Source organism: Tauraco erythrolophus, chromosome 7 (genome assembly GCF_009769465.1).
Source record: "Tauraco erythrolophus isolate bTauEry1 chromosome 7, bTauEry1.pri, whole genome shotgun sequence".
Lineage (NCBI taxonomy): Eukaryota > Metazoa > Chordata > Aves > Musophagiformes > Musophagidae > Tauraco > Tauraco erythrolophus.
In genome coordinates, this window is record NC_141471.1 from 4,190,690 (window position 1) to 4,205,538 (window position 14,849).

Genomic DNA, 14,849 nt, shown 5'->3' on the forward strand with positions numbered 1-14,849 from the left:
TTCCTGTCAGTGTGTGCATATGGATTTATTTTGTTTTTCCTCAAGCCTTATACATTGCCTAAATTAGGCAAGCTTTCTCAGGGCTGTCTAAAACAAAAGTAGAGCTGTGTTCCTGCCAATTTTCATCATTTAGTTCCAGAGGATGAATATCTCAACCTTATAAATGAACACTTGTAAATGTATTTATTATGGGCAAATTCTCATGTTTTCCCCAACCTCATTTTAGAAGGTACAGAATTTTGAGAACTGAAAGATTTCTGTACAGAGGTATAGCATGGAAAAATTTCAGCCCATGGTGTTAAATTTACTTTTTCAGCTGGTAAAGTTATGAAGAAAGCTGGTAAGAGAACTTAAACCTACAGAGCCTTAATTCACAGTGCCACATGCCTTCAAAATAATGTCTGGCAGCAGTATTCAGTTTTCACCAGTGTTTTGCTGATTATCTCATTTTATCACTCGAGGAGGTAGGCAACCAGAATATTTCATAGAATCGTAGAATCATAGAATGGTTAGAGTTGGAAGGGACCTCAAAGATCATCTAGTTCCAACCCCCCCGCCATGGGCAGGGACACCCTCCGCTACACCAGGTTGCCCAAAGCCCCATCCAACCTGGCCTTGAACACTTCCAGGGATGCGGCAGCCACAACTTCTCTGGGCATTTACATCACTTAAAGTGCTTTCAGTAGTAAGATTACAACAGTGAGCCTTAGCTGTCTTATGAATATTTAGTATTGTTATATTCTTTGAAAATCTTATAAAACCATAGTGACTGGTGCTGTCGTCACAAGCTCATGCCAGCAGAGGCTGTGTTACAGCACTTGGACACGTTCCCTCTCCGTTCCTTCCCAAAGAGATTCCAGATTAAAGAAAATCTTTGGCTGAGCATCCATCAGGTTTCCTGTAACGTATCAGTGTTATTGAGGTTAACAGTCTTTAAGCTATCTCACAAGCGGTCTACAAATCATGCACTCCACAGCCGTTTCAACTAGTGTTTGAGAAAGAGTCATTAACAGTCCTGTTTCAAATGAGTAACACCTCACATTTCACAGGGATGTACTTTTTTTGGTCTGTGTATTAGAAAAATATATTGCCTATGAGTAAGCTTTTGGTGTTCATATTAGAATTTTCCATTTCTGCCGCCACATCGGAACCATTATATGTGTTTATGCAGTGCTGTTGAAGCCATGCCTATAAAAACTGCAGAAGGCATTGCTTACCACTATGTGATGTACCAAAGCACATAGAGAGCCCTATGAAAGACATTTGAAAAGATTTTCTTTTTTTTTTTTTCAGGGAAATTGAGCATTGATATAGAGGGATCTCATGTTTAAATCCACTACATAGGAACTCTGATGACCATGGGTGATTTCGGAAAATCCGACTTTTCTGTATTTTCTTGTTCTGCAAATCTGCAGCACAGACATTCCATTAAAATGAGTTCCTTCCTACTGTCGCTGTTGTGTGCGAATTTCCAGCTGTTTGTGGTTAAGGACATGTCTAAAAGAAAGTAATGGGCTTATGGGTCTTTTTGTTTTCCTTAAAAATGACTATTTCTTTCATTTAAAAAAAAAGTGTCCTCAATAAGTTACAAAACCTTGAGCTTCTTCAATATCACCATAAAAGCACATCTGAAGGACTAGTATTCCACAGGCACAAAGTTATCACTTCCTACCAGTTCTATCCAAGTTGTTCAGTCTTGAATATCACCACCCCTGCAAGCCCACTCCCACATTTCTCCTGAGCAGAGGCAAACATTTGATAAATCAGTAATTATTACATTTTCTCTCCAGTTGTCACCTCCATGATCAACACACTCCCTACGGCATGCAGCTCCTCTGCCAAGTTGTTTCTAGTGGTGGCAGATTGCCTTTAGGATGGCAGAACTGCAGAGGAGAGATTGAATATGCAGCGGAGGAGATGTGCTTCTCCTCCTGGGCTTTCCAAAGGTGAAAGTCTGACATTTTCGTAATTTTTTCAAAGATTCTCTTATGGGTCTTTGCAAAATGGTTTTAGCTTGTGCTACCAACTCCCTTCGTCTGTAAGATACTGGCTGATTTCACAACAGCTTGTTGCCTCCTCCCAGCCCCAACACCTCGGTTTCTGTACTCCTCTCCCTACACATAGAACAGCATTCCCAAACTTACCTAAAACTTTTTTTTCCCCTTCACTTTCTCTCTTTCTGCAGAATCCACTCCATCACTGTAGCTACACGGACATTTATACAGAGATTAATCTTACAATGTTGAAATATTGCTCTTTATTTCATTTTATTTAAATGATTTTTTAAAATGTCTATGGAAATCTGCATTGTTTGGATGCAATTCATCCAATTTGATTGCTGAAGGTTATGATGCAGTGAATTGGCACAAAAAGAATAAAAAATAATCTACCAAAGCTAAGTGATCTCACTGGACAGAGTAGTTGGATTTCATCAGGCAACAAGAGCAAGAGTGTAATTAGTTTAGACTGTCCTTGTCCTCTCTTCATCACTGAGAACTCAGTGCTCATGCATAGCTGACTTGTCTTAAGCAAGACAAGAGAGAGGTGCCCAGAGAGGTGGTGGATGCTCCATCCCTGGAGATGTTCAAGGCCCGGTTGGATGAGGCCCTGAGCAACCTGATCTAGTTGGAGATATCCCTGTTCCTTGCAGGGGGGTTGGACTAGATGGCCTTTGAAGGTCCCTTCCAGCCCTAACGATTCTATGATTCTATGATTCTATGATTCTAAGACTCAAGTCCGTACCTCCTTTTAACTTAACCACCATGCCACTGCAGCTACATGTAAACACTTGAGAGGAAATTGTCTCTTCCACCAGTATGCAAGGCTGGACACTGACTCCTAGAGCACAAGGTGCTGGTTGTTGGTGGTAAGGTTAAATTTTACCCAAAATACGGAACATTAACCAGCACAATATAGCCCAAAATTTATGAAGAACATTTCCACAGTGATTGATAATATCTAATTGTCTTATGATGATGGAAAGTTGGAGGAAACCCCAACACTATAAACAAATCTTTCACAATCTTATCATTTACCTAAAAAAGACAGTAACAACAACTTGTTTTACTGACATTGAGAAAACAGGGAGCTTCCGAAGTTAAAAGTAAACAGTTTGTGTTAAATACTCAAAGTTTCTGAGATGGCATTGCTACAGCTTCATATTTTCCAAGGATCATGTCCAGAAAAAGGTATTAGAATCAGAGTTGAGAGAAGGGCTACAATTAGCATTTTGACCTGAACTTGTTAATCCCATCAGCAGGGTCAAAACTAAGTGAAAATGGAGTCTGGACTGCTTCTGTGGTCTACCAAGGTCAGACCAACGGGCACACATCATCATGATGAAGTTTGTAATACTGAAGGCAAATCTACTGTGGAATAAAGGGAAATTTCAGTCTCTACAGTAGTGTCTCCAGAGGCTCTTATTGCCATGACAATTCTTTAAAACTATTGAAATTTAGAGGAAAGGTGTGGGAGGGGAGTGGGGGGAGGAAGGCTGGGTCTAAGTCATTTAACCACAGCTCCAAGAATAGGCAATTTTGTTGTGCAGACGTGACAGATAAATGTTTAGTTTCTGAGAAAAAGGGAATGTTTGAAATAGGGCAACTTTACCCAATCCAGAGCTTCAGAAAGTTTTGTAAACGGAGCTTTGAATTATCATTTCAATACTGAAGATCAAAAATATGCAGAGTGAGTCATAATTATGCAGTGGAATTAATTTTTCTTTTCGACACCGTGTAAAAGGGTGATCATTTTCCTCGCACCATGTATGAAATGAGCAGATGGATTTTAATTGAAGCTGTTTAAACAGCGTAAAAATGTAAAGCATCAACTCCATCATGTTAAAATAAGTTACATTTGTCTAAGCTCTTGTATACTAAGGGTTTGCACCAGTGTGCTTGGTTGATTTTGTTTCCACTGGGATAAATTTTCTAGCTTGGCAGTAAGGCTATGGCACAGTTACCTGACCACAGTGCTAGCTTCAGCACTTCTTTCCTTTCTCCTTTCAACTTTCTTCGGGCTGCTTACTCCCTGCCAGAGCTATTTGTGGGCATAGTGGGGAACTGGAGCAGCGAGCTGGTCCAGACTAGTAATAAACAGTTTTTTCCCCCAGGAGAATTAATTCCCCAGCCCACCTCACTGTGTCTCGTAAGTGCCGTCAGTGGAACGGAGAAGGCAGCCCCCGGTAGAGGAGCCGGGGCTGATTTTAGGAGAGGGCAGGCGCCACTGAAACAAACCTGAAACCATGTCCTGCGGCTACCTAGGGAACATCAGGTGATGTTTTCAGACATGCATCTTGTCATTTGAGTGCCGTATTTAAAACTTCTCTTAAGGGGGGAAAAAAACCAAAAGTTTTTGCGTGCAGAAACAGGAAAATATAAACTCATGCACGTGATCTGTACGAACGATCCAAATAAGCTGCTTAGCTTTTTGTGATGGCAGCCTGTTACTGAAAAAACTATAGATTGAAGTGGATGCATCCTGCACACTTACTGCCTTCATCTTCGGCATGGTCAAAGGTTTAATCAGTGATATTTGAATTGATTTCCTTATTTACAGGTAAAAAAGGTTTCCCTTCCATCTGCTTGTTATGAAGAGTTGAGGCTGCAATTCTGTGGTAGAGCTGTTAGTATTCACTGAGTAACACAACATGAACTTTTTTATTCTGCCAGGTAGTCTACAAAAGTCCTCACTGATACAAACGCATTTCATAAGATTTATATATGAAGCATTTCTACAATCACCCGAAGACCCAAAGCTGGATAGAATTTTCTACATTTTTTGATAGGGCTAACAGAAATTTTGGAGGATGGTGGTTCTTTATTTCAAAGAAAAAGTAAATTGGAAAGGAAAAAAAAAAAAAAAAAGGCAAACAAAAAAAACCCAAACCAAAACCAAACAAAACCGAAGAAAAACAAGTTGAATATAAAATGAAAATACTTTTTTTTTTTAATGAAAAAATCCCTGAACATTAATATAAAACAAAACTTCAGGTTTTCTTGTAATTACAAGAAAAATTAACACATTGTTCAGCTTTAATATGCTTATTTTGGATTTTGAGGTGGGAACATTCTCCTCTGAAATAACTTTGAATGATCATTTGATTGACTTGTCCATTGATTAATCGTTGTCTAATTAATATAATAATAATTAATAATTAATAATCTATTAGCTGTCCATCATACTACAAAATTGCTTAAAAGTTTAATTTAAATTAGAATCGAAATTAATTAATTTTTAACCCAAAAGGTCAACAAAAATGTTCCTTGAAGCATCTCCATGTATCTTATGAGTTCTACAGAGGATCATTTTCAAATTTCTGATACATTCCATGAGATATCTTCTGTCTTAAATTGTTTGCTCGTTTCTCTTAATTTCTGTTATTTGGACTTGACATTAATAGATGAATGCAATAAACACTCATTTCCAAAGCTAGTTGTCATCTGGAATCAATAAAATGGCTCTGAATTTTTTCAGTTGAGGAAATTTAATATCTTTTTTAAGCAAAAGGCTGTCTCGGCCACATAGAGCATTCGTTTTGAACAAAAAATACACGGATTTCTTTTCCTGGCTATATATAGAATCATCCCATAGAAATCACATAGAAACATAGAATCATAGAACGGTTTGGGTTGGAAGGAACGTCAAAGATCATCTAGTTCCAACCCCCCTGCCAGGGGCAGGGACACTCTCCACTACACCAGCTTGCTCAAAGCCTCATCCAACCTGGCCTTGAACACTTCCAGGGATGGGGCATCCACAGCTTCTCTGGGCAACCTGTTCCAGTGCCTCACCACCCTCAGAGGGAAGAATTTCTTCTTTATATACAATCTAAATCTTCCCTCTTTCAGTTTAAATCCATTGCCCTTTCTTTGTCCTACCACTACAGGCCCTTGTGAAAAGTCCCTCTCCAGCTTTCTTGTAGGTCCCCTTTAGATATTGGAAGGCTGCTGTGAGATGTCCCCGGAGCCTCTCTTTTGGTTCTCATCTAATCAGTTGCTCATTAAGACCCTGCACAATGCAAAACTGGTCTTTACATGATTCATCATCCATCATTATCTGCTGGTCATGATCCACCAATGCTTTGCATCAGAGAAGGAAATTAGTCCACTTTCTACATTAATAATTTCAGGATATAGTATAACAGAAACAGCTACAAAAAGCAATACTGAGCTGGAAAATATCAAACACACAAACACAATTAATGAAGCTATTTATAGAGCAGGCCTCCAAGAAAGCCTCTGAGGGTCAAGGTGGATAACAATGTGAGCAAATTACGTCAGTGATGTTATAGTAGTGGAGAAAGGCAAAATTGTTGGTGTATAAGTGAGAGTACTACTTATTTCCTACATGAAGCAATACCTCATGATGGTAAGCAGACTGGTCTATGTTGAGGACTATTTTTGAAGTGCTTTTTAAGAAAGCTTGGGATCTACTGGAAATAATCTAGAGGCAAACAGAAGGTTTGAGGAGAGGCCAGGAAACTTCAGTGTAAGAGGAAAGGTCAGAAGGAAAGCAATGGTTTTGCCAGAAGAGAACATGAAGGGGATACATGTCACATCTTGTATTATAAAAAGACCTTTGGAAAGGAGACAGGAATAATTTTGCCCATGTCAGATAGGACAAAAAGACACTGGCTAAAGCTGCCGGAGGAATATCGTGGATGGGATGTCAGGAAAAATCTAGTGGCAAAATTGGTAAATGAAGATAATAAGGAGCCTCCATCTTTGGAGGGTTTTTGAAAAAGATCAGACAAACATCCATGGGAGTGATGACTGAGATGGCCTTGGGGCTGGACAGTGGATTGGTTGGTGTCTTGAAGTCTCTTCAAGTCCTATTCCTCTGTACTTTGATGGACTTCCAGTAGTCACAGGATATTGATCCTTGAAGTGCACTGCCAACACAGTTGTCTTCATGGGTGGGCAAAGTAAATGGGTTTTGAACCAAATGAGAATTTAAGGGTAGAAAACAGGCAGTTTATAAAAGTGTAATATTTTCTTTTCCACACCAGCAATTTATTTCCTCGTCAAACTGGCAAGAACAATGGGTTTAATTCTTCTACTTTCTTCTTTCTGTGTTTTTTTTTTTCTTTTTAAGAAGTTCAGAAGCTAACGGGAGAAAATAACTTTTTTTTTCTAGAAAATAGATTAAAAGCTGTAAGTACCTCCCATGCTTTTGGGATGAACTTATGTATGAACTTCATTGTGCAAATGTTGCAAACCTTGTGAAATCAAAAATATCTTCACTGAAGAAAGGCATAAGAATAAGGTATAAGCATGATGCTACTTTTCTAAATTCACGGAAAAGTTCTCGGCAAAAAAAGTGCTAGTCAGGGGGAGCAAGAATGTCAGTCATTCTCCTAGTAATGAATAAACCCATGTGTACTTGATACACAATATTCTGAAGAACAGCATCCTGTCATTAGCTGTTCCCTCTCCTGGAGTTGTTCTCCTCTTGTATGGATTCATCTAATCTCTTTGGTGTAGTGAATGTGTATAAGGGGACCTTGATTGGAAAGGTTCAGTTGGACAACATTGCTAATAGGAACAGAAGACCGTTCTGCTCTTGGGGTAATTTTCCTTTTTGGCCATGATAACATGACTTTTCTGCATTCTAAGTGATCTTGTGGAAGCTCAGGTCAAGCTGAGCTTGCTCCTAAACCCTTACACGGTGGACTCAGGCAGCTATCACAAATATCTGTTCCTCTGTTCTCCCTTTTAATGGTGAGGATGACAGTGAACACAGATAATGTAGAGGAGATAAAATGTCACATTATGATGAAGAAATTTCTGCATTAATGTAAGTGGCTTATTGATTCTTTATATATATTATTAATAGATAATGCGGAAAATAATGACAACTTTCCATAGATTTAAGACAGATTTAGGGAAAATATAATTACAGTAGGCTTTTTGGACTAATGTTAATACCAAATTATGGCAGAAGAGTGTGCAACAAAAGATGTCTTAGGTATTGAATGTTAAAGCCTAATAAAGAATAAAACAATTAGTACAGTCACATATGATACAGAGAATCGTGTATAGCAGTAGGGTGTTAATAACAAAGTAAAAAGCCCCATAGAAACAGTTATTAGTTATCTTTATATTTTCATTGAATAAGCTATTAGTGAGGTATTATTTTCCGCACTATGTTCTAATAAACTGCTCCTCTCCTGACCAGGCAACAAGCAAAAATCACTGATGAAATAACATTTGCATTTAATTAAGCAGGTGGATAGTTATTTCATTATAGAGTCATAGAACAGTTTGGGTTGGAAGGGCCCTTAAAGATCATCTAATTCCAACCCCCCTGCCATGGGCAGGGATGCCCTTCCTGAGATCAGGTTGCTCAAAGCCCCATCCAACCTGTCCTTGAACACTTCCAGAATATTACCAGACACTAATCACTATTAGAGATTGTTTTTACTCTTGTGCAGGAAGAAATTTTGGCAATTATAGCTACATTGAATAGTATAACCCGAAGTACAACCATTCTTTTACAAAATTATATTTCTTTCTTTCCAGACATTGCACAGACTACTTTTACCTTGGGAGGGTCACTGATTGTTCTTTTGACTGTATCTTTGGCCAAAGGTTAATATAAAAAGTAAATCTCTGATCATCTTAATGATGGGAGGAATTGAGAAAAAGGGGATCGATGACTAACACCTGGAAGGCTCTTTTTTTGTCTTTTTTTTTCCTCACAAATGGCAGAACCTGAGTTCTATGCATAAAAAACAGGATTTAGTTAAACATGGCTGTTGGGAAAGGCAGAGCTCTGTGGTTCTGCTTTCTTACCTGTGCTGCCCATTAAAAAATCATTTTCTTTTTATTAGGAGCACACCGAGTACTGCTGTCTCATGACCTGGAGTGGACAGCAGTGTGACCGAACCCTGGCTTATTAGGGATAGCTGAATATCTTTCTTTTGGCAGTGATTTTTTTTTTTCCCCTTCCTAACAGAAAATTGCCTCCTGACTCGTTGAAAAGGTCGCCATGGACTTTAATGTGAGTTCAGACATCTGGGACAGGATTCAGTTACCTGAACATATGTGGCTATTGACATCTGAGATGTTCTGGTTCATCCTACTTAACTTCCAGCTGGTCAGAAATAGTACAGATGCCCCCAAGATCCATCAATGTGGGTGTCTTCAGTACCCTGGGATTTCTCAGATGTCAGTAGACATCATGTCAGGACAAGTAAATTAAGAACCTAGGCCAGAAATGTCTTCCCCTGCATACACATATTTAGAAGGTGAAAATAAAGTGTCCAAATCTCAGTCTGGATCTTGTCCCTAACTGTATTGGGTCTGTCTGAGCCCCTGGGAAAGACTCAGACTAGAGAAGTTCATGAAGGACTGACTTCTGTGGGAGAAACCCTGCACTGGAACAGGGGAAGAGTGTGAGGAGTCCTCCCCTTGAAGAGGAAGGAGCAGCAGAGACAACATGTGAGGACCTGACCGCATCCCTCATTCCCTGTCCCCCTGCACTACTAGAGGGAGAAGGCAGAGAAAATTGGAAGTGAAGTTAAGCCTGGGAAGAAGGGAGGAGGAGAGGAAGGTATTTTTAAGTTTTGTTTTTATTTCTCATTATCCTGCTCTGATTTGACTGGTCATAACTTTAATTAATTTCTCTGAGTTGAGTCTGTTTTGCCTGTGACAGTGACTGGTGAGTGGTCTCTCCCTGTCCTTATCCCAATCCATGAGCCTTTCGTTACGTTTTCTCTCCCTGGTCCCGCTGAGGAGGGGGAGTGATAGAGTAGCTTTGGTGGGCACCTGGTGTCCAGCCAGGGTCAAACCACCCCACTAACTTAAAAGTCTACTTATGATATTCTGCTAGAATAAACGGAAAAGGATTCACGTCCAGGAGGAGGGTCAAACCTTGGGTGAGTTCAATGACCTATTCTGCTTCCCCTGACATCTTAATCTCTAGAGACTTCAAAATTATTAGTTATATTTGTACAGATCTTAGCAGAATGAGAGCTTGAACTGGAAGAGGAGCTGTCCCTGAGCACAGTCAAACAGTTAAGTCAGTGACAGCCAAGTGGTGGTCATGGTGTTGACTACACAGTGTTAGCAGCAGCATAAGATGAGTTAAGTCATGTATTCACTCTTGGTGGCCTGTGGACCACAGATAAGCCTGTGCCTGTGGTCATTCTGCAGATGATTTAACACTGTAAAATGCTGGGTCAAAAAGTAGGGGTTCTGGTTGCATTGGTTACAGTAGTAATGAGAAAAGTAAGAAACATGTTATTATTTTGATTACACAGTAGTAACTGAGTAATTACACACCGTGGTAATTCAGGAATGACTAAAGAGAAAAGGGAACCATAATTAACTACTCTCTCTTGCAACATAGACCCTTATTTGAGGAAATGACATAATAACATGGAAGTAATCTCTCCTTACGGACCTAAGGACTGTAGAAATAGTTCTAAGCTCAGACAGTTTGTTCACCTTAGGGAAATACTGGCATAATAACTTTTGAAGGAAAACAACAAGAAATACATACATAGGAAATTATACATGAGTGCGTAAATGGGCTAAGCTATGATGATTATGATAAGTTTTCAAATTTTTTGGAGAATAAATTCTGACCAACTGTTTTCCAGCTAGCCATCAGATTCAATGTCTTTTCATGTACGGGTTTGAACTGCCTTTGTAGAAAGCTCAAGGTTTTATTTTAATTTTGAAGACTACATATTTAGAATCCTGAAGCCATCTTCAAGGCTCAGTAGAAGGAGCAAAGATGAGATTAGCCCAATAAACAAAACTTCTCCATTAGCCATTCCAGCATCGTCGGAGAGTTCAGGATATCTAAGATCTAATTGTTATACTGAGTCTGACCCCTGACTACCTCCATCATTTAACCAGGACTTTGCACATATTCAAGGGTTTTCTCTGTGATAAATTCTTTTATTTTTTTCCTACAAATCCTCTATTTTCCCACTCTTCATCACTATCTTTAAAACTCAGAATTGGTCAACATTGTTCTTTTTGCTTACTCCACAAAGCTTCTAGTACCTTCCAGAAGTATGTAACTTCCTGGACTAAAACCCTGAGTAAGGAAAAAAACATCCTTACTTGCAACAGAGAAAAACAGAAAAGACATCTGTCAAAACAGTGATACCTGTGAAACTAGCTGAACAAGTTAACCCATAGACAAATTTCGAACCTTGTGTCTTTCCCACAAAATTGAACTGTCACATTTAAGTGAATCTCCTCAAAACCAAGTTGTTCCACACCTGCTGAATCTCTTTGAAGTATCTCTTAACACATTGCTGTATCAGCCTTACAGATCCTCATCTTTTATCATCTCACACATATGTCTCCTCTCTTAAGATGGTGCCAAAGTGTGACCGTTCGGACAGTACTGGGTGCTAACCACTGATAGAGAATGGGCACCTCACCACGACATTCTCTCCACTGTCATTTAGATGCACAAGGCATGTCTTCATCACTTTTCCTTACAAGGGAGTATCACCTTACTTAGCTGATTGGAGTACAAACAGATTTTGGAGGTTTACTGAAATTACCACAAGATATATTCTCTAACTATTCCATTATGTTTGCCATATTTTGGTGGCTTTCAATGATGGATAAATAAGAGGAAAACCAAGTACCAGTTATTTTATTACATAGCCCCAGGGCATCAAAAATCCCAAACAAACATCAACAAAAAAACCCACCAAAAACAAAACCAAACAACAAAAGGCAGATTTAATAGAATCATAAAATCACAGAATGGTTGCTCAAAGCCTTGTCCAACCTGGCCTTGAACACCTCCAGGGATGGGGCATCCACAACTTCTCTGGGCAACCTCTTCCAGTGCCTCACCACCTTCCAAGTGAAGAATATCTTCCGTAGATCTAATTGCATTCTACCCTCTTTCACTTTAAAGCCATTACCCCTTGTCCTGTCACTACATGCCCTTGTAGGAAGTCTCTCTCCAGCTTTCTCATAGGCACCTTTTAGGTACTGAAAGGCTGCAATAAGGTCTCCCCAGAGCCTTCTCTTTTCCAGGCTGAACAGCCCCAACTCTCTCAGCCTGTCTTCATAGCAGAGGTGCTCCAGCCCTCGGATCATCTTCATGGCCCTCCTCTGGACCCACTCCAACATCTCCATCTCCTTCTTATGTTGGGAGTCCCAGAGCTGAATGCGACACTCCTGATGGGATCTGAAGAGAATAGAGTAGAGGGGCAGAATCACCTCCCTTGACCTGCTGCCCACGCTTCTTTTGATGCAGCCCAGGATACGGTTGGCTTTCTGGGCTGCCAGCGCACATTGCCAGCTCATGTTGAGCTTCTTATCCACCAGCACTCCCAAGTCCTTCTCATTCAAGGCTGCTCTCCATCCATTCTCTGCCCAGCCTATACTTGTGCTTGGGATTGCCCTGATCCACGTGCAGGATCTTTCACTTGGCCATGTTGAACTTCATAAGATCTGCATGGGCCCACCTCTCACGCCTGTCAAGGTCCCTCTGGATGGCATTGCTTCCCTCCAGTGTGTTGACCACACCACACAACTTGATGTCTTTAGCAAACTTTCTACAAGTGCACTCAATCTCACTGTCCATGTCATCAACGAAAATGGTAAACATCACTGTTTGACAGATCTTATGTTTATATTGGATTATCCATAACTGTGAATACTAGTGTTGCAAGACTCACCACCCTAGCTGCAATAACTGAGGTAACTAAGTATTTTAACCCTTATCTAACATTACTGCAACGCAGATTTAATTCTTCTATGACAGATCGCTGTTAACTGCCAGGATCTGCACTGATAGTGATTCACATCCTCCCTTGGCAACCAAATCAACAGCCTAGTTTTTCTTGTAGTTATAAAGTTTTTCCTAATATTTGATGTAATTCCTCCCTGCAGTCTTGTAAACCCATTTTGTCTGCCCGTAACGATGAGAAGGAATAACTGATGCTTGTCTCTTATGTAACATCTTTTCTAGCCATGCCCAGTTAATCACCAACCTCTTTTTCTCTCTGGAATCGCATGCCCAGTTCTTTAAGGTTTCTCTCTGAGATCTTACTTGCTCAACTTCTTCATTCTAGCAGCTTTCTCTGAGCGCTCCCTGGTCCCTCTGTTTTATTTAGCAGCAAACTTGCAGTGTTTAATAAGCATATTGTAACAAAAAGAAAATAGAACTGAATTTTAAAAATCATTTTGAATGCCAATGCCATGTCAAAAGCTGCTCTTCCATTAAGACCTAAATATGACCAAAAGGACCATGATGTTTCATCCAAAGATGGGCAAAAGAGAGTAAGAAACAGCTTGGATAATTTTACACATTATTTCAGAATGCAAACTCCAGCTACAGTTCTGTCCAACAGACACAGACGAGTTCATGTAAGGATTCAAACTGTACTGCCCATCAGTGCCTGCATTCATGCAAAGTCACTGAACTTGAATTTCCAGTAGCTGAAGTGTCTCAAAAACTAAGGGAAACATATGCTTGAAAAAAAAAGAAATCAGGTACAGCCTCAGTTTTTAATTTCTTTTAATGTCGTGGTCTCTGCAGTAGCTATGCCAGCAGGGACTTGGGATGTGGTTTAATCCTCCAGGCAAGGAGTGAATGAAGAGACCTTACCTGGGAAAAATTTCTAAGCTTCTATCCTCCACCTGCAAAAATTTCTTTCACTTCATTACCTAACACGTTTGGGGTTTGTGGCCAACAGATCTGTAGATCAACTGGCTGTACCCGTAGCATCATGGCCAACAGCTGACTTGTGCCTACTCCTTTTCTGTGGCTCCGTAGTCCCTCTTGCTCACTGAAATGACCATTTTTTGCAGAACTATGAGATTTCAAGATCAATGAGTTGTCTAGAAAGATTTGACATTTTGGTTGTAAAGAAAGTGACTCTACCATAATTTTCTCCTATCTGATCGAAAGCCAGCAGGAAGTTAAAGAGGGCATTACATGATTTTGTGGTTTTCCGAGCTTTGTTCCTCATGAAGACAAAAAGGAGAGGGCAGAGAATGATTGAACCATAGTACTGGGAGTGAACGGTATGACCAATTGACCTCTGAAAAGGCAAAAGTCATCAAACGTTCCATTTGTTCTCTGCTCACGAAAGTGGGAAGTGTAGTAATTTCCCTCTCTCATTCCCCTCTCGCTGTGTCAGGATACCTACACGTTAGCAAAACACCACTTCTGTACCAGGGTGGGGGCAGAGACTTGTACAGGAAGAAATAAACTGCTAACAAAGGAGAGTTGTAAACTCATCGAAGAAGTCCTGTCAAAAGCAGGAAAACATTTATAAATCTAATCCACTTCTGGAAGTCGGTGGTGTGGGATATAGGGATGGCAGAACTTGTGGCAATAACGATTATCCTCTAGCGTTTTCTTGGAGGATGAGCAAGGAGGCTCAAAAATTTCCTTATTTATCTGTGCCTTGCATGACACACATGCAGTAATCAGCATGAACACCAGTAATTTAAGATTCAGCATTCAGTGTGTGATACCAACAAACAGCATTTCGAACAGCTGGCAGTTACAGTGAGATGTATTACTTTGCCCTGACCAGTGCGAAGAAACACACATTTCCCCTTTGTGGGAGCAGTAAGGAAAAAGCAGAAATCTTCCTTCCAGACTGATTCACCATTTGTGTTAATGACACTGCGTGTATCTCATTTCCTTGGAAGTTCCAAATAGTGAAATCATTGACACCTTGTCCCTACCCGAGAACTATGTTTAATTTTCACACCAAAGTGACTATGTCATCTGAAGTTTGGATGAGGGGAAGAAGGTGAAGTGTCAGGAACAGCTTGATTTCTGTGATGCATGACCCTTGAATGTTTCAACTGGAATGAGTGTCTCCAGAGCTGTAGACTTTGACAGGA